Here is a 21,080-nt window from a genome sequence, read left to right as displayed (position 1 = left end):
GGAGTAACTATATATATATATATTGGCATTCTGGTGTCTTCCTCGGGCTTGGGTGCATTTCAGCAGAAGGAGACCGCAGAAGGAGACCATCTTTCAGCCTAGCTGGTCCCTCACTGAGTCTCTTTCCTTGATGAAAAATCCACTTTGTGCTCCTGCCCTTATCTACTAGGCATAACTTGGACCAACGGCCAGTAACTTTTTTTTTTTTTTTAAATTGAACTATTGAACTAACAATATTGTGTTAGTTTCAGGTGTATAGCATAGCAATGGCCAGTAACTTTGTACTTCTAATGAGTGAAACATTTGATAGTCCAGTTCACCCCATGCGTGTTCCTTGAGCTGTATCCACTAGCACACTGGCCCTTACACCATGCCTTCTTTTTCTTCTTGCACTCAAAACAGCATATTAGAAGATAAGAGGAGTTCCCACTGTGGCTCGGTGGGTTAAGAACCGGACTAGTGTCCATGAGGATGCGGGTTTGATTCCTGGCCTTGCTCAGTGGGTTAAGGATCCAGTGGCCACAAGTTGCAAATGTGGCTCAGGTCCAGCCTTGATGTGGCTGTGGTGTAGGCTGGCAGCTGCAGCTCTGATTTGACCCCTAGCCTGGGAAACTCCATATGCCACAGATGTGGCCCTAAAAAAGAAAAAATAAGATAAGAATGCTTTTCAGGAGTTTCCGTCGTGGCGCAGTGGTTAACGAATCTGACTAGGAACCGGGAGGTTGAGGGTTCAATCCCTGGCCTTGCTCAGTGGGTTAAGGACCTGGCTTGCCATGAGCTGTGGTGTAGGTTGCAGACGTGGCTCGGATCCCACGTTGCTGTGGCTCTGGCGTAGGCTGGTGGCTATGGCTCCGATTAGACCCCTAGCCTGGGAATCTCCATATGCCACAGGAGTGGCCCTAGAAAAGGCAAAAAAAGACAAGAAAAAAAAAAAAAAGAAGAATGCTTTTCATACAGATGAAAATCTTGAATCCTCTCTAACTTGTAATGAGAAAGGTGAGCCTTTGCAAAGCACATATATTCCTTCTGCCTTGTTTTGTCCCTGCAGACTCAGAGCCCAGTGTGGGGAGGCTATAGTTGTAAATCAGGAGGACTTAGTTCTACACTGGCCTGCTCTTCCTCTGCTGAGGTTCAAGGACACCGCCAGATTTGGTAAAGAAAAACATTCTGGCTCTTTCTGAGAGTAGGTTGAATACTCAGTCTTTTGTCTATGTGGACATGGAGATAAGTTTAGCATTTGCCCTTAGTTTTTTTTACCCTAATTTGCAATTTTAATATTAATTGTAATTAGTTTTTTAAAAAGTTTTCATTTTCTAGTCTAGACTAAATACGGTCAGTTTTATTTTGGAGAATAGAAAGCTATGTATTTTCAGCTTGAGATAAATGAGAATGATGAGTTGGGAGTTTGGTTTAATGAGAAGAGTCAGATTTTTAGCTGCATTCTCAGTAAAGTACTGTGTCTTTCTGAGACTTAATTTCCTCATCTGGTAAAAAGGTATTTTTGTAGGATTGTTGGGAAGATTGGGTATGGCTTGTAAAGCACCAGCCAGCCTTGGACAGAAGATGTCAACAGGGGGACGCCCCTTTACCTCTCTGTCTGCTGGGGGTGCCCCAGAGCTACCCAAGCTTCAGCCACTCAGCTCAGGTTGTATTCAGTCCATAGGGAGCCCTCTTTCAGGTGAATTTTCAGGCTGGGCCGTGGGAATTGCTTCCAGTGGTAGCAGAAGTGGGGCTGGGGGAGCAAAGGTGCGTGTGTGTATGTTGGCCAGGGCTTAGGGATTTCGAGGGACAGAGCAGAATTTAGTCTGTTTTTCACTAGTTTTTTGTATAACATCCTTGTGACCTCTGAGACGTGGGTTCTGTGATGATAAATCAGCACAGTCCTCAGTGCTTTTAAGAGAGATGGAGTGGCATTCATTGACCAGAAGTCATGCCTGGATGGGGGAATGCAGGAGGATGGTCCCTTGGGCCAAGAGTGAGAGAGGCTCTGGGAAGGTCCCCATGATCCTAAATGTCCCTAAGTGCTTCTTCTCTTGTGCACTAAGCTGAAATACCTGAAACACTGCAGGATATTTTTCCTTCTCTCTGGGATCTGTCTTTCCCTCCCTCTCTCCCTTCCCTCCTTCTTGTTTTTGTTTTTTTTTTTTTTTCTTCCTTCCCTTATACATCGAGGTAGTTCACACTGGCCAACTTGCTTGTGAACTTGTTTGAGTCACTCTGTCCCTCTGGGCCTCTTAAAATTAGGCACTTACATAATTAATCTCCTCCACCCAGCCCCACTCTTCTGAATGTAGAAGATCGTTACCCACCTGGATGTGGACCTCTGGATGGGCATCTTCAGCGTTCATGGGGTGGTAGGTGCCCACCTCTGGTTGAGGGGTTGCGTGGGACCCTGAAGACAAAACTGAATCATTCTCAGCCAGGCCCTGGGCTCACTGTGGGTGAGCAAAGGGAAGGGTGTAAAGAAAGTTCCCTACAGGTGGAGAAAGTGTCCTGTTGGTTTTAGACTCCAGCTGAGGAAGTCATCATCCCTGGGATTGTCCTGAGAGTCCTGCCAAAGTGCAGGCCTCGAGGGGATGAGAGGAGGAAGTGCTAAAGATGATCATTATGCCTCGGCTGGTTTTAGGCAGCGTGGGAATTGGAGTCAGGCGTTCTAGTTTTAAGGCCCCCTGATTTTAAGGCTTACCCTGATTAGCGGAGTAAACTCGACTTCTCTGTGCTTTACTTTCTTCCTCTGTTAAGTGGGGTGACTCATACTTGACTTGCTATAGTTGAGCAGAACCCGTATTCACTCACTCACCCACCAGATAACACTGGTTATTGGGTTCTGGGCATCGTTCTCAGAGTGAGGCTCTGATGGTGAGTGAGATAGACTAGGCTCTCACATGCCTACAATCCAGCAGGGAAGACAGAAAACTAACTAAATAGATGACATGACTTTGGATTGTGACAACTTCCTCGAGGACACGGTGGGCATGGCAGTAGGTGAAAACAGTTTGCAGTGACTGTTTGTGGCACTCCCACCTGTAGCTGCTTCTAATCACTGTCCTTGCTGTGATGCCTGCTTCAGAAATGTCTTCTTCACCTTGACACGGGATTCACTAGAACAGCCTAGGGGAAGCCACAGAGATGGCATTTCTTTGTTTCTGGGTTAATTCATTTCTTTGTGGTCCCAGCACTGAAATTCCCCATTTGTATCTTGTTTTCCATCAAGTAGCACATCTGACCTCACTTGGGGATGCAGAGCCCTGGAGTCTTCTTAGGGGTGATGAATTGTTGCCATAGAAACTGCCTTCAAGGCAGGAATTCCCCATTGTGGCTCAGCAGGTTAAGGATCGAATGTTGTCACAGGGAGGATGCAGGTTGGATCCCTGGCCTCGCTCAGTGGGTTAAGGATCCAGCATTGCCACAAACTACTGGGAAGTTTGCAGATATAGCTTGGATCTGGTGTGGCTGTGGCTGTGGCATAGACCTCAGCAGCAGCTCTGATTTAGCCCCCAGCCCGGAAACTTCCATATGCCTCAGGTGTAGCCATAAAACAAAACAAAACAAAACAACACTTAAAAGTCAGTTCTTGTAAAAGCTTTTCTCTCTGACTTTTCAGGCTCTAGTCAATTCTTACTTCTCTTCTAACACCAGAGCTGATCTAACACCCTTACTTCTAATCTTCAAGAAGGAGAAACAGGAGTTCTCGTCGTGGCACAATGGAAATGAATCCGACTAGGAACTATGAGGTTGCAGGTTCAATCCCTGGCCTCCCTCAATGGGTTCAGGATCTGGCATTGCCATGAGCTGTGGTGTAGGTTGCAGACTCGGCTCAGATTTGGCATTGCTGTGGCTCTGGTATAGGCCGGTGGCTACAGCTCTGATTAGACCCCTAGCTTGGGAACCTCCATATGCTGCAGGTGTGGCCCTAAAAAGACAAAAGACAAAAATAAATAAATAAAAATAAATAAAATAAAATAGGCTTAAAAAGAAAGAAAGAAAGGAGAAACAATTGACTTTCAAGGAAGCCTGGTCCCTGTGGGTTTCAAGTCTTTTTTTTTTTTTTTTTGGCCACACCCAAGGTAGAGGTATGCAGAAGTTCTGGGGCTGGGGATTGAACTGGGGCCACAGCAGCAACCTGAGCAACAGCAGTGAGAGCACCAGATCCTTAACCTTCTGTACCACCAGAGAACTCCAGGTTTCAGGTCTTCATAAGAAAATAAAAGCAAGAGCAAGGACCAAGGTCCCTCCTTGCCAGGGAAATGGAAGTTGCTGCCTGCCTTTGCTCTTGCCCCAGACCTCTGCTGGAAAGATTATGCCCCTGCTGGTTTTAGGCAGTGTGGGAATTGGAGTCAGGAGTTCTCATCTCCTCCTGGGGACTTAAGCAAGGGGCTCTTGTGGCGACTTCATCCACATTTGGTAGTGTTAGTTTTTAAGTTTGTAGCTCTTTGGATCCTGATGCTACATTCAAAGGCCAGATTTATAAGGCCAGGGGAATCAAAGACAGCCAGTGACTCACACACTTTCATGTGTCTCAGCCCTTGCCTGTTGGCAGTTTCTGGATCAACTTGTAACCACTTTCCTGGAGCCAGTGCAGGTAAAGGAAAGGAGCTTAGCAAATAGGGAAGGGGTGGGGGTCGGCCTTCCTAAGCCAGAGCCCAAGCCTGGGCCTGTGATGTGGTCAGGCTGCCGTGCACCCAGCTTGATGGGCCCTGCCAACCCTGGGCAGACAGGCCAGGGCACACACCGCTGGCGCCTGGGAGAGCTCCTGGGTTGCCTGCAGGGTGGAGCTGGCTGGGTCTCTGCTCCCAGTGCTGCCAAGGGGGTGTGCTCTGCGAGGAGGAAGCAGCCAGGGAGGGGAAAACAGCAGCGTGTTGGTAAAACCCCTGTCAATATGTGCTTGGCTCTGTCACTTCATGTCGCCTCTCCTGCTGGCAGGAATGGACTTCTGTTTTTAGAGATCTTTAGGAGAAGATAGATTTACTTCTCTAATCTTTCTTCTCTGTCTTCAACTGTAGGTCATGACCCATCAGCAGAACATGAAATCAATCTAGTGGATTATAAACAACATAGAAACAGAAAAGATATTGAAATAATAATAATTTTTTTCGGTGGCACTGTAGAATTGTGGTTATATGAGAGCCTGTCTTTACTCTTAGGAAATGTGTACTGAATTATTTAGGTGTTAGGTGTTATGGAGTCCCACTGTGGCTCAGTGGGTTAAGAACCTGACAGAGTGTCTGTGAGGGTGTGGGTTTGATCCCTGGCTTTGCTCATTGGGTTAAGGATCCAGCATTGCTACAAGCTGTGGTGTAGGCTGCAGATGTGGTTTGGATCTGGTGTTGCCATGGCTGTGGCATAGCCTGCAATTGCAGCTCCAATTCTTTGCCTAGCACAGGAACTTCCATATGCCACAGGTGCAGCCGTAAAAAGAAAAAAAATGATTGTGTGTGTATGAACGTGTATTGAAAGATAATGTAATACAGCAAAATATTAACTGTTGGTAGGTCTTGGTCATTGGTTTTTGATAGTGATTTTGCCCCCTGGCCCCCTCAAAGGACGCTTGACAATGTCTGGAGATACTTTTGGTTGTTACAACTTGGGGTGTGTGGGAGATACTAATGGCATCTAGTGGGTAGATGCCAGGAAAACTGCTTAACACCCTACAATGCACAGAACAGCCTCCCCCAACAAAGAATTATCCAACCCCAAATGGCATTTCTGCTGAGATTGAGAAACCCTGCTTTATGTGAAGAGTGTTTTCAACTTTTCTGTAGTTTGAAAACTTTCAAAAGCAAATGAATGAAACAAAATAGACTAATGAAGGAGTTCCCTTTATGGCACATTGGAAATGAACCCAACTAGTATCCATGAGGCTGCAGGTTTGATCCCTGGCCCTGCACTCAGTGGGTTAAGGATCCAGCATTGTTGAGAGCTGTGGCATAGGTTGTGGACACAGCTCAGACCCCACATTGCTGTGGCTGTGCTGTAGGCTGGCAGCTGCAGCTTTGATTTGACCCCTAGCCTGGGAACTTCCATATGCCGTGGGTGCGGCCATAAAAAGAAAAAAAAAGCGCAAAAAACAAAACAAAACCCAAACCCAAAATAGACTAATGAAGAACTGAAATTCTCGGAGCACATACCATGCTGTAAAGAGTAAAGGTAATTATTGTTTTTTAAAATGTGTTTCATTTTAGTCATGTATCCATTTGTGTTCTGAGTTGCAACAGATGAGTATTTCTTGTGGGGACTGTGCTCAAATGTTTGAAAAACATGCTTAATCCATACCCTTTTGGTGAACTTGAGGCTGGGGAGATGGAGAAGCTTGTCAAACTGCTCACTTTCAACTCATCTCCATTGATAGGGTAATCTTATTACACACTGTTTTATGTTTATAATGCATTAGGCACTGTGCTGAGACATCTCCTTGCGTGACTTGACTTAATCTTCACAAGAAGCTTGTGCAGGAGTATTTTTCCTGTCCTCATTTTACAGACAAACGGAGGCTCAGAGATTAAACTGATGGCCCAAGGGCACACAGGTGTTAAATGATAGGACAGAGGCTTAGGTCTCTTAGACTCCAAAATCCAAACTCCACTGAACTCTGTTGTTCTGGTGCTAACCCTCCTGAACCTTCTAAGCTCACCACTGCTTGGTTTGGAAGTGAGAGGAGCCTTCTTGTGCAGGATGGAATGAGCGTGCCAGTGAGCAGCCTCACACTTTACTCTCTTGTGATCCATCTTCTGGAGGCAGCATATGTGAGCCTGAGAGCTGCTTTCGGCCCTAAAGAAATGTAGTGCTCATCTTGACGTGGTGGAAATTTGACCTGAAAAGAATCTTTGGGGCTGAATGGCAAAAAGGCCACAAGTCATCATGAAAGTATTTGACTTAAATCCCAACGTAACGGAGTCAAACCAAAATACAGATTTCTTAGAAGTCAAGGGTGCCGTATTTGACAAATGAGGAGCTCGCACCCCTCCTTCCAGCAGGACAATTTCAGGAGCATAAACGACGCTTCAGAGAGCTGACTGTGGTCTTTAATTGTGGCCCCAACGCTGTGTGATTAGCACACAGATGCCGGCATGCCCCGCCTAAGTGTGGACACTCAAGTCGTAGGACCAGAGAGGACCAACTCCAGGAGTTCTCGTCGTGGCACAGTGGTTAATGAATCCGACTAGGAACCATGAGGTTGCGGGTTCGATCCCTGGCCTTGTTCAGTGGGTTAAGGATCCGGCGTTGCCATGAGCTGTGGTGTAGGTTGCAGACGCAGCTTGGATCCCAAGTTGCTGTGGCTCTGGCGTAGGCCGGCAGCTATAGCTCCAATTACACCCCTAGCCTGGGAACCTCCATATGCAGAAGGAACGAGCCAAGAAATGGCAAAAAGACAAAAAAAAAAAAAAGAGAGAGAGAGAGGACCAAGTCCAGTCTCTGGAGGGAGAACACTGATTTCTGATTTCCGGTCAGGATGTGTTTTGGCTAAAGACCACACCCAGTTTCCAACCTTTGGCTGGAAACCTGCGGTCATCTAGAACTGCCTGGCTCTCACTTCCTACCTTTAACGGGCCACCTATTCCTGGCAATTGTAACAAGTGTCTCTCTCTGCATTGCGATTATCACTGCCTTGGCTTGGATCCCTATCACATTTCACCTGGAGTCTGGGTCCTGGACCATTGCAATAGTCTGCATGCAGCTTTGAGCATTGCCTGCATAGATCTTTTGAAAAATCTGTCTTAACTCATTACTGTCCTACCCCCAAATTTCTAATTCCCTTTTCATTACTGAATAAAGTCCTTATTTTATGGTATGGGATCTACTGCCTTTTAAAAAAAATTAATTGAATATTTAATTTAATTTATTGTTTTATTTTTTAAAATTTTATTGGGGCACAGCTGATTTACAATATTGTATTAGCATCATGTTTACAGCAAAGTGGACCAGTTATATATATATATATATATATATATATATATATATATATATATATATATCCATTCTTCCTTCCCCATAGGCTATTACAGGACATTGAGTAGATCTCCCTGCAATATGCAGTAGGTCTTTGTTAGTTATCTATTTTATATATAGTAGTATGTGTATGTTAATCTCGTCCTCTCAATTTATCCCTCCCTACCTCCACTGTCTTTTTTTTTTTTTTTTTGTCTTTTTAGGGCTATACCTGCGGCATATGGAAGTTCCCAGCTAGGGGTCAAATCAGAGCTACAGCAACCAGCCTACACCATAGCCATAGCAATACCAGATCCGAGCTGCATCTGTAGCCTACACCACAGCTCACGGCAACCCAGATACTTAACCCACTGAATAAGGCCAGGGATCAAACCCACATCCTCATGGATCCTTGTTGGGTTCATTACTGCTGAGTCACAAGGGGAACTCCTCTACTGCCTTTTAAAATCTGGTTCTTTCTTATATTTCCATTCTAACCCTAGCCTTAAAACTTATTTATATTCAGTCTGCCTCTTCCTTATAACTTTTTCTTTTTTAAGCACTACAGTCAACATTTTTATTAGTGACTTGAAGAGGTGTGTTGATCAATTATCTGGATGACACAAAGATGGGAGGGATGGCTAATATACTAAATATTAAAAAATCAGGATGTGAAACCATCTTAATAAATGAGAACAATAAACCTAAACTGAGATAAAAATTTAATAAGAAAAAATATAAAATTTTAAGCAGTGACTATCCAGGATCTTTGTGTCAAAATCTCATATTTTGGGACATGAAACCTCATACCAACTCTCTGAGAAGGGTGTGAAGGTTAGGACAGGCAAATTGACTGACCCGTCTACCTTAGACAAGCATCAAAAAACGAACAAACAAAGTAGAGCCAGATTAGTTGACATGGAAAGTGAAAATTGTAATTGCCATCAACTAACATGTGAAGTGTAAATCTCAATATAAATATTTCATTGCTTCAAAAGAACTCAGGAGGCCCTGAGCTTGGTCCTCTACTCAAGTGATAGGACTTTCTGGAGCAATTTCCCTGAATAGATTTTCTTCCTTTTTTTTTTTTTTCCTGTCTTTTTAGGGCCATACCTGTACCATATGGACATTCAGGGGTCAAATCAGAGCTGCAGCTGCCAGCCTACACCATAGCCACAGCAACGCTCCATCCTAGCCACAGCTGCAAAATACTCTGCAGCTTGTGGTACTGCAGATCCTTAACCCACTGAGCAAGGCCAGGGATGGAACCATCCTCATGGACACCATGTCAGGTTCTTAACCTGCTGAGCCACAATGGGAACTCCTCCCTGGAAAGATTTTCTTTAGAGAAGTACTGGCTATTCAACCTGTCATTGATGCCTGGGAGGCTAAGCATTCACAGCCTATGGAGTGGAGAAGAACTGCTGTTTGGAGACCTGATCAGACTCTGGGGCCTGACAACAGCCCTTTCTATTGTTTAGCATGTTTTAAAACATTGAGTTATGTCCTTGGCTCTGACTTGACCCCTAGCCCGGGAACTTCCATATACTGCAGGTGTGGCCCTAAAAAGACAAAAAGAAAAAAAAAGGAAAAAAAGAAAGAAAGAAATCAAGCTTAAAAAAGTCTCTGGAGAGGATTTACTATGCACAGATCACTTTGAATGGATAGCTCTGATCTAATTATTAAAAAAAGCTTTTATTTGTAAGCATTTTGGGAAGCGAGTGATTTGGTCTCCTTGGTGAGGGTTGAGCTCTTGGTTTGGTAGAGAGTTCACAGTAGGTGAATATGTAAGGTGGACCAAGGGAACTCTGCTGTTTTAATCTGGGAAGGTGTGGCCTGTCTCCACTTGGCTGTAAGGATGTTCCAGGGGAGGCCTCTGTGGACCCTTCAAAGAGGGAGTAATGGGGAGTTGGTCCTCTGCTTCTGGAAGGAGGACCTGGGACCAGTCCTTTGCAAGTCAGCTCTTTGTCCCTGTCACACTCTGCTCAGTCCTCCTGGTCTTTAGGCTCCGGTGTATGGCCCATTGCTGTGGTCAATTCTGCTTGGGATAAGGTAGAAGGAGTCTTCTGAGGGCCAGAAGCTCTCTGCCTTCAGCACCGGCTGGGGTGCTCTACCAGGTGGGGGCGCTATTGGTCCATGCAACTGTGGTCAATTCAGAATTTCAGTTTTGCCACAATAGGTAGTGAGCATCCATCTCTACCTCTTCAGTTGCTATTTTTCAGAGGTTGTAATGATTATCTTATATTTTATTAATTTTACAACTTTAAGTCACCTGCAATGCAAAATCACCACCATCCCTCTCCCGAACATTTCCAACCTTCCCAAAACTTTTCTCCTCTTAAAATAATTGAGGTATGTTCCCCTGGTGGCACAGCAGGTTAAGGATCCGGCGTTGTCACTGCCGTGGCTTGGGTCATAGTTCAGTCCCTGGCCCCAGAACTTCTGCATGCCATGGGTGCAGCCAAAAAAACCTGAGCTATAATTCATCGGCTGTAAAATTCACCCCTTTTCAACTGAACAATTCAGTGTTTTTTAGTTTACTCAGAAGGTTGTGCAACTGTCGACACTATCTTACTGCAGAATATTTTCATCTTTGATTACTTTTTTGACCACATCTGTGGCATATGGAAGTTCCCGGCCTAGGGGTTGAATCAGAGCTGTAGCTGCTGGCCAACACTGCATCCACAACCTTGGCAATACTGGATTCGAGCCAAATCTGTGACCTATACTACACTTTGCGGCAATGCTGGATCCTTAACCCATTGAGCAAGGCCAGGGATTGAACCCACATCCTCACAGAGACAACAATGTGTCCTTAACCCGCGGAGCCACAACGGGAACTCCTCTGATGAGTTCCACATAGCATTATCCTCTGTGCCATCAGGTGCCTCCATGATGTCACACATCTTAAAAGGGCTCCACTATTGCCTCTGGATTTTCTCCCAAGCGATGGACACCTCCCTATTCTGCAAGTTTTGATGGCAGCTCTTTCTTCACTGTGCCTGATGGCCTCAGGAAATCACAACTGTGATACCATGACCCACCTGCCTGGCCATGAGTGATAGTATGACACACACTGATTTTGAGATTTTAAAATGTGTGAAAATGCCGTCTTAGAATCAATGAAAGCAATACTTATTCCTCCAGCTTCAACCCCAAAGCTACCCATCTCCTCTGACTCACTCCCTGACTCAATTCTCTGAGTGGTCTCATTTGCACAGTTCTGCATGCCAGGCTTTGGACAAAACCCCGCTATTCCTCCTATTGTATCTGCATTATTGACACTTATTTACATATTGTCTCCCTCCCTGGATTAGGAACCCCTGTTTATGAATCGTCACCTTGCTCCTTGGACTAGTAGAATCGCCATCCCAGGGAGCTTGCTAGAGAGACCGTCTTGGACCTCCTGCCAGACCTCTTGCATTTTAATACAAGGCTCAAGTGATCCCGGTTCACACAGGACTTTGAGGAACCCCTGTTTAAAGCACTGTGGCACTAACAGTTGCTGCTATAGAATTTGTTAGGTACAGATGCTGAGATGTGCATCTATTGAGTACCTACTATGCACCAGTGCCTTTGTCACTTCCAAGCCACAGTGCTTGAGGGTAGGATCCTTACTTTGCTTCGAGGTCATTCATTTATTCAACTCTAACTTAGTGATCAGGATGTGTTGGACACTCGAAAGACAAAGGTGAACAGACATGGGCCCTGATCACAATGCCTATGAGGTTGTAATAGCCACACAGTGCTCTGCTCAGTGAATGCTATCAAGGTGGCTGATGCCAGTGTGTGGTGTGGGTCCCTTATCCAGGTAGCCTGGATGTGAGCCGTGGCTGGGGTCGAACCTCTTATGTGGACCCTGGGTTGAAGGTGGGTAACTCATTCTGTCAAAGGGCATGATAGGAGTTCCTGTTGTGGCTCAGCTGGTTAAGAACCCAACTAGTATCCATGAGGACATGGGTTCAATCCCTGGCCCCTGCTCAGTGGGTTAAGGATCCAGTGTTGCCATGACCTGTGGTGTAGTTCGAAGATGCAGCTTGAATCGCGCATTGCTGTGGCTGTGGTGTAGTCTGGCAGCTATAGCTCTGATTTGACCCCTAGCCTGGGAACTTCCATATGCTGTGGGTGTGCCCCCCTCCCCAAAATGGCATGATAATGCGTGTTATTAAACAGGAGGAAGTACTATACAGCAGCCCAGAAACAATGGCATTGGAGCTGATGCTGATGAAGCCAAATAAGCTGTATTTTTTTGGCCAGCATGCTCAGGAAGGTGGTATTTTTTGGTTTATCTGTTCACCTAAGTCCAGCGGTCTAAAGACTATTGCCCACGAGCCAAGTCTGGCCCTCTGCTTCTTTTTTTCTTTTCTTTTTAGGGCTGTACCAACGACATATGGAAGTTCCCAGGCTAGAGGTCTAATTAGAACTATACCTGCTGGCCTATGCCACACACACAGCAACACAGGATCCAAGCCATGTCTGCCACCTACACCACAGCTCATGGCCATACCAGATCCTTAACCCACTGAGCGAGGCCAGGGATTGAACCCACATCCTCATGGGTACCAGTTGGATTCGATTCCACTGCACCACAATGGCAACTCCTACCCAACACTTTACATGGTTGCATGTTATTGTATCCTACAGAGATATGCGATGATGTGTTTTACCAATTTAATTCCCTATTGTTGGAAATTTGCGTTACTTCTAGGTTTTTACTCTTATAAACAGAGCTATCATGAGAACATTTTGTAGATCAATCTTTGCAGTATCCATTATGACTTTTATAGGGTAAGTTTGTATAAGTGGAATTGCTGGACTTTAGTGTGGGTTTCCGCCCCCCCACATCAAGCAATTCTCCAACACTAGCTGCGTGTCCTACAATTCAACTCAATTCGGACACTATCTACTTGGAGACAGTGTCAGTTCACACAGGTTATAAGCTGTCCCCACGTCAGATGCCAATCACCAGTCCAACTTGCTAGAATGATTCACAGAACTCAAGAGAAACACCTTACTTACTAGATTATCAGTTCATTTTTTATTTTTTTAAAAATATTGGAGTTCCCATTGTGGTGCAGTGGTTAACAAATCCAACTAGGAACCATGAGGTTGCAGGTTCGATCCCTGGCCTTGCTCAGTGGGTTAAGGATCCAGTGTTGCCGTGAGCTGTGGTGTTCATCACAGATGTGGCTCAGATTCCACATTGCTGTGGCTGTGGTGTAGGCCAGCGGCTACAGCTCCGATTGGACCCCTAGCCTGGGAACCTCCATATGCCACAAGAAGTAGCCCTAGAAAAGGCCAAGAAAAAAAATTTTTTTTTAATTAAAAAAAAAAATAAAAAGATATAACTCAGAAACAGTCAAATGCAAGAGATGCCTGGGACAAGGTTACAGAGCTTTCATACACTACTAGCACGTGATGACCAACCCAGAAGATCTGAACCCTGTCCTTTTGGGTTTTTATGGAGGACTCATTACATTGTCAAGATCATCCATTGGCCATTGATGACTGAACTCCATCTCCAGCCCCTCTCCCCTCCCTGAAGGTCAGAGGGTGGGACTGAAAGTTCCAACCCTCTAATCCCCAGGTTGGTTCCTCTGGTCACCACCCCCAGTCCTTAGATAACCTAGGGGTTTTCCAAAGGTCACCTAATTAACTAACAAAAGACGTCATTACCAGTCTCAACATTTAGGAAATTCCAAGGGTCAACTCTGTTCTAGGAACTGACCGAATATATATTTTATTATAAATTGCATTACCACACAAGCTTTCAAGTTTTTTGTTGTTGTTGTTGTTGTTGTTACCTGTTCATAAGATTGTGCCAATTTGAATGGTCATCAGCAGTGTTTGCGAATGCCTGCTTCGCGGAACTTCCAGCTACGTGTCATCTGGAAATTAACACTAACAATATCCATGCCACGCTCACTCTTGGCTTCCTATTTTCTTAGTAGACAGGGCCCTTCTTCCCATTCATGGTTCAAGCTTCACCCCACATTTCAGGCCCACTTCTGTCCTTTCCTGATACTTGTTGATGTTAGCCATGAGCATCAATAGCAGCCCATTGGATACACACCCTGTTCTCCCACCTCCCTCTGATAGGTGTTAAACAGTGAGCCTGGTGTGGTCACGTGCCCTAGCATGTACTCGACCACACATCACAGAAAAGCAAAAGCTGTATCTCGAGGGTGGGTGAACGTTCGCCTTCTGTCCTTGGCTGAACATCCTTTAGAGAATTGTATAAATTTTCTATCTCCACTCCCACTCCCAAGAGGTTCTGCTGAAATGGTGGATTCAGTCAGGAATTTCCAACGGCCTGATCCAGGGATTTCCTTTCGGGTCTTGTCCTTCTCCTCTTTGCAGATTTCAGCACTTGACTTCCTTTCTTGTGCCTTCTTCACGCCCTGCAGTTAGCTGTTCGTACTCAAGTCTCCTTTGCTGGCTCTTCTTTGCTGCAACTGCTTTTAAAAGTTAATATTCCTGGAGTTCCTGCTGTGGTACAATGGGATCAGCGGTGTCTCTAGAGCATTGGGACAGAGGTTCAATCCCTGCTTGACACAGTGGGTTAAGGATCGGCATTGCCACAGCTGTGGCTTGGATTTGATCCCTGAATCAAGAACTCCATGTGTGGCAAGGCAGCCAAAAAAAAAAAGAGGAGTTTCCACTGTGGTATAGTGAAAACAGATCTGACTAGTATCCATGAGGATGTGGGTTCAATCCCTGGCCTTGCTCAGTGGGTTGGGGATCCGGCGTTGCTTCAGTGTAGGTTGTAGATAAGGCTTGGTTTCCATGTTGCTGGGGCTGTGGCTGTGGCATAGGCTGGTTCTGATTTCACCCCTAGCCTGGGAATGTCCAAATGCCACACAAGAGGCCCTTAAAAGAAGAAGAAGAAAGTTAATATTCCTGAGGTTCTAGCTCTCCTTAGTCCTGGTCTCCTTGTTCATGCTTCATGCTTACAACCCTCTAAAGCTATGAGCTGCAGATGGTTCACCCGCTCTAACCCTTGGCCACTTCTAAACCAGCCTATCTAAAACACAGCTCACCCTCCCCCTCTCTTCACCAGAAACACTTCTTCCTCTCCTGTTTCCTTTCTCTCTGAACGGAACCACCATCTACCAATTCAACTTAGAAACCTCAGAGGCATTTCCTTTTCTGTACGCTGCCTTGCCCATCAATGACGAACATGTCGTCAGACCCTGCTGGTTCCCTGTGTGACGGTTCATCTATAACTGAAATGGATCCTCCTCATCCTTGACGGCAATGGTTACGGCAATTTTCTATCCCATTTGCGGCGTTCTGAGTCTCCTAGGCAGCTTCTGCCTTCTGTGTTGCTGCCACAGACATCTTCCTACAATGCATATGTGATTGAGTTCTTCCTCCACAGAAAGAATCTCTTGGTGGCTTCTCACAGATGACAAAAGCCTTCACGATCTGGCCCCTGCCTTCCTTCTCTGTCTGGCTTACATCCTGAAGGTCTTCCCACCTAGCAGCCAGCCCTTTGCTCCCTGTGGGTCACCCTCTGGGTCTCAGTTTGTACTGTGCCTCTGCCCATGACTTAGCTCCTTCTGAATCCTGGACACCTTCCCCAGCATCACTCCCTTCCTGCTCTCTGCCCCTTGGCCCTTGCGTCCTATCACTGGTCAAGCCTTCGCCTCCCCTCCTCCCCTGCCTGCCAGATGAGGAATTCAGGGTGGACCAGACTTTGCCTTATTCATCTGCCTCTCTGGGCTTTGCACAGGGCCAGGCACGAGAGTCATCCTTTCCTCAAATGACCTCATCAAACTCGCTTGGTAGCTGATATTTTAAAGCAGATGTGTGTGGGTGTGGGTGTGTATATATATGTATACCACTTTGCTGTACACCTGAACTAACACAATATTGTAAATCAACTCTACTTCAATTTTAAAAGACCTATAGATATTAGATTCTAATTTTCTCAGTTTGATGTGACTATGCCGAGGTACTATCCTACCCATGATCAGCTTCCATATTGATCTGAGTTTTTTTTGGTCATCAGACCCACATCTTATTTCTATCAGGAGATGGAGGTATGCTCCCTGAAGTTGGTCCATCATGAATTCAGACTGAGCTTCTGTGGGGGATGGAGGGAACAAAAAGTGCCCACGGAACTGAGAAGGCATTTTGAGATTGAGAAACACGGCAGGGAGCTCCATGTGGTCAATGGATCACTTTACCATAGGGTGACTTCCTGCCGGGGGGTGGGTGGGGTGGGGGTCCGGGGGATGACAATCTGGAATCATTTGCAGCTGCATTCCTCACCGCAGAAGGGCCACGGGAACATTTTTAAAGTTAACCTAAGGTACGGGGTGGGGGTACGTGCTTGGAAGCAGGCTGTGTATTCCTAAGTCAAGATTTATGAATGGGTAACTCGTTTTGTGGGTGCCGGGAATAGGTCAGCAAAGGTTTTCATCATTGTTTGGAGACTAACAGAGCATAGAGGCCACCTGGACCTAATGATCATTAAAAAAAAATCTATTAACTCAAAGCCCTTGATGGCAGAGAAGAGATTTACTACACAGCACAGCCCTAGTTAAGGTCAGAAGAGGGACGGGAGGAACCAGCTCATGATGGCATTAGTTAGGCTAATGGCCATAGACCTCCTGAAAGTTCCGTGCTTATTTTCCTCTCCCAACAGGAAGTAAAAAGGCACATGAAAACGGAGCAAAGAAAGGGAACCAACATTTGTAGTCAATCCCTCACCAAGTGCTTTGGGAGTTTCGTCTGCTCCTACTAGTTTAGAGAAAGACGTGTGTGTGCTCAGGCAGACCGTGCCTGGAGCCATCGACGGGCGCTAAGGGTGTTGGCAGCCCTGCCTGGCAGCAGGTGGATGTTGCTGGAAAGGGTACCTGCCCTCTCTGAGCCTCGGCATCTTCACCTATAAAACGGAAACGATGACCCTGCATTATAGGGTTGTTGGGCAGGTCGAAGAATGAAATGCTTTGGAGCATTCCAGGGGCCTGGCCTGGGGTAAACACTCAGCATGCAGCCGCTACAGGAGTAACCCACTGCAGGCACCTAGAAGTAAGCGAGCCAGAGAGGTCTGGCTCCGCACAGGCCTAACCCTTGGCCAACACTGTTTGCTTTACCCCAACTCCAGAGAGGGTTTAACTGAGGCTACCTGCAGGTGGGCAGGTGTGAGGCCTTTAGTTGTGAGCAGGAAAGGTCCCCTTGCTCTAAAATTCAGGAACCACGGAGGAGGTTTTTAATGGTTCAGAGATGTGTTCCGGGGTTCTCTGAACAACCCCTTGAAAATGCATTGGTCAATTTTGTGCAAAAGTGTATTTTTCTGAAGAAAAGAGGCTTTGGGTTTTAGCAACTTCTCAGAGGTGTCTGTGGCCTTAAAAAATGGTAAGAACCACTGGCTTGGAGTCCTACCAAGCTGGGACATACAGGAACATATGTGTTATTTGAATCATTCATCAGCCTCAGCCCAGCAATACCCCCACCCCCCATGAGCCGGCAGTGTAGCTCTGGACATCTAGACGGATGTCCTGTGAAGGGATGTGGCCTTGTGGTGGCAGATACCCTGGCTACAGGCCCTGTTCTGTCTGGGACAGTTAGTCCTTATGCTTGGACGGGGGCTCTACCGCCTGTAGGAGGCTGTGGCAGCCTCCAGGATGATGCTTATGGGTGTGTGTGTGTGGACAGATCTGCCTGGATCCTGGGGGGCAGATGTTGGCACCAGCTGCTGGGGGTGGGAGGTGCAGGCTGTAATCCAGGAACTTTATAAAAGAGAGACATCCAGTGATTCACATGTAAATGGAAGACAAGTCTTATTAAGCCAGGCTCTACCCAGTTCCTGTTAAAGCAAGCTAGCAGCTACAAGAAGCTCACGACCTGTGGCAGCAAAGATGACCTGTCCTGGAGGAACATCTGGGGGTCGGGGGGTCAGAGGTGGAGGGCTTTCCCCCACATCTCAGGCTGGGAGAAGGTTGGCAGGGGGTTTCCTGGTTCCTGCCTCTGGCCTTGCCAGCGCATGCAGAATGCAGAGATACCCCAGCCCGGGGTTCTCCACAGAGACAGAAGGTGAACATCCACTGACAATTAGGGGTGTTCCAGTGGCTTTAACACCATGGGTTTAGTGGGATGGGACGATATTTGGGGATGGTCCTTGGATGAACAAGGGTTCCCAAAGGAAATGTGTTTCTTCAGAAGCAGATCGATGTTTCCATGGGCAGCTCCTTGTACTCAGAGACAAGTCTACGTCACTCCAGCTTTCCCTTCAGGTGAATGAAGTTCCTCACGGAAGGGGAAGACGGTCTCGCAGCGGGATTTCAGCTCAAGCTTGTCTTTCACGCTCATTACATTCAGGATTTTACAATGAATGTTTGATTTTCCCATGGAGGAATATTTATTTCCAAATCCACCCAATGCTTCTCAAGGCAGCCTCCACACAGATTTTAATTGCTAAACCCACTTATTCTGACTCAGTGTCTGTTTGGTGAAACGTCTAGAGATATGAAAAGTGGGGGAGACAAGTGAGCTGGACCCAGATGCTTCTTTATGACTAAGAGAATGTCCACCCCGAAGTTGGGAGATGAGCAGCCCACTGGCGTGTCGTAGGTGGGTGGGTTTCTCATAACTATTATTTAAAGCCTTGCCCTATTGTACTAAAATTATAGTTTGTGAATAAGCATTGAATTAGAGTCATTGGGCTGAGCTGACTCACAGGTGGTAACTGAGACAGGGTCTGAGGGATGTCTTCATGTCACAGTCAACTCCAGGGAGAGGAGAAACTGCCCTCGGCTTTCCCGGGTGTCATTTCTGCAGACCTGGGTCACCTGTTTTTCTCTCCATGCATTCCTCTGTCCCTTTAGATGAATTATAGGGCTATGCTGAAGAAAGCCTCTCGGGACCATCATCCAGTGGATCTCAGGGGAAATGCTTGAAAAATCAGAGTTTGGGGCTTTGAGAGGACATACCCCACAGGTGCTGGCTAGCACAACCCTGGCACCAGGAGGTGAGGTGGGGGATACATGGAAATTTGGAAAGTGGTTGTGGGGCCAGATTTGGATGTAGCCTAAATTCTCTTAAGTCACGGCTTTGAGGTGGTGAGAGGAGTAGGTGACCTCTCCAAGGTAGCTCAGGCCATGGTGCTGGGCTCTGTGCTTCTGGCAGGTGGGAGCAGGCTGGGTGGGGGAGCTGAAGCTCCAGGGCTCAGGGGCTTATTGTAGCAGCTTTTTGACAGGGTCCCCTTGTTGGGGGCCCTTTTGTGCCATCTCGGGTATTTAGGGCATACGATGCTGAATACGTCGTATGATTGACTCCACGTGATCTCCATTAAGATTTTCACTAGCAGGAGTTCCCGTCGTGGCGCAGTGGTTAACGAATCCGACTAGGAACCATGAGGTTGCGGGTTTGATCCCTGCCCTTGCTCAGTGGGTTAACGATCCGGCGTTGCCGTGAGCTGTGGTGTAGGTTGCAGACGCGGCTCGGATCCCGCGTTAATGTGGCTCTGGCGTAGGCCAGTGGCTCCAGCTCCGATTCGACCCTTAGCCTGGGAACCTCCATATGCCGCGGGAGTGGCCCAAGAAATAGCAACAACAACAACAACAAAGACAAAGACAAAAGACAAAAAAAAAAGATTTTCACTAGCAAATGAAGGGTGGTGGGGGTGAGTGTGGGGCAGGGAGCCACTGATACCTGTCTCCATTAGCAATTTAATTTGACTTCACTCATATGGATTGATCGCATTTTGAAAAACAGAGCACAAATTTCCAAGGTGATAGATTTCAGGAAACTTAATTTTCATGGGAACAGGGTAGAGGAAATCCCAGACCACAGGGCCCCGGCAGGACGATGGGTAGTGAGGTGATGTAAAGGCTTTAGCCCAGCGATTCCCCATGATTGTGACCTTGGGTAATGGCTGCAGAGACTTTTAGTTGTCACAGCTGAGAGGGGAGATTCTACCGGATCTAAGGACCCTCCAGTGTGTAGGACAGCCATAGTCAAGAGGGATCTGGGAGTTCCCATTGCGGCTCAGTGGGTTCGATCTCTGGCCTCACTCAGTGGGTTAAAGGATCTGGTGTTGTCGTGAGATGTGGCTGGGATCCTGTGTTGCTGTGGCTGTGGCATCAGCTGGCAGCTGCAGCTCGGATTTGACACCTAGCCTGGGAAGTCCCATATGCCACGGGTGTGGCCCTAAAAATGAAAAAGGAAAAAAGAGTGCTCTGGCCCCACAGGTCAATAGCACCACTGACGGAAACCCTGTTGGAGATGGACCTCAAAGCAGGCAATGGCACACATGCATTTTCTCCCCACTATAGCTGCCTCTTGGATTTTATATGTAATAATGGCTGCATATTTGGGGCACATCATCAGTGTGCCAGACACAATGCTTGGCTAAGCGGGAGGCTGAAGGATGACGAAGAGTTAGGAAGAGACAACAGGGTCGTTGAGCTTGTGTCTCTCCTCTTCTAGATGGAAAGCCCTGGCGGAGAGGGTGCCTCTCTTGGACGCTCACAGCACTACCTATGGTGCCTCATAGTCTTTGTTGTCACTCATACCCACTTTGGGGGTGGGGGTGGGGGTGGCGAGGTCCATGTTCCCTGCGGGGCCCATGCTGTGATTTGCCCTGGTGACTTCTGTTGGCCTGTGGTGCTGTCGCAAAGGCCTCCTGGTTTGTCACTCATGCAGCTTCCCACACGCAGAGGCAGACTTGTGTTAGAAATTGAGATGGACTCAGATGCCACTGCATTTGGAGCTCACCCTCTTGCTCAATCGTGATTATTCACAGCTGACTGCAGGTTTCTGCAGAAAACCCCCCATCTGGCCTCAGGAAGCCCTGCTCAGGGGGCGGTTCTGATGTCAGGGTGTCCTGACACTGCAGCTTTGGAGAAAGAGGAAAGTCATCTAACCCCCCTTGATTGCATGTTGGGCCCTGAGAGCTCAGTGGACTGAGAAAGTCTGTTTCCCAGAAGGAATTTAGGCTGGAGGGAGAAGGACAAGTCAGAAGATGGAAATTCCACCCAAGGCATAGGATTCAAAGTCTGCCTGGGCCAAACCCCACCCCACCTAGCTGGGGCTAGGTCCCCATTTCTGCTGCAGTGGAACGGGATTGTTGGGCAATTCCTTTGCTGATGGACTTAGAGCATAAGATGTCTCCTTACCATCACATAAAATATTCTGTGCCAAAG

The sequence above is a fragment of the Phacochoerus africanus genome, chromosome 5 (genome assembly GCF_016906955.1).
Source record: "Phacochoerus africanus isolate WHEZ1 chromosome 5, ROS_Pafr_v1, whole genome shotgun sequence".
Lineage (NCBI taxonomy): Eukaryota > Metazoa > Chordata > Mammalia > Artiodactyla > Suidae > Phacochoerus > Phacochoerus africanus.
The sequence above is the reverse complement of the archived record's forward strand: the minus strand, read 5'-3'. Positions refer to the sequence as shown.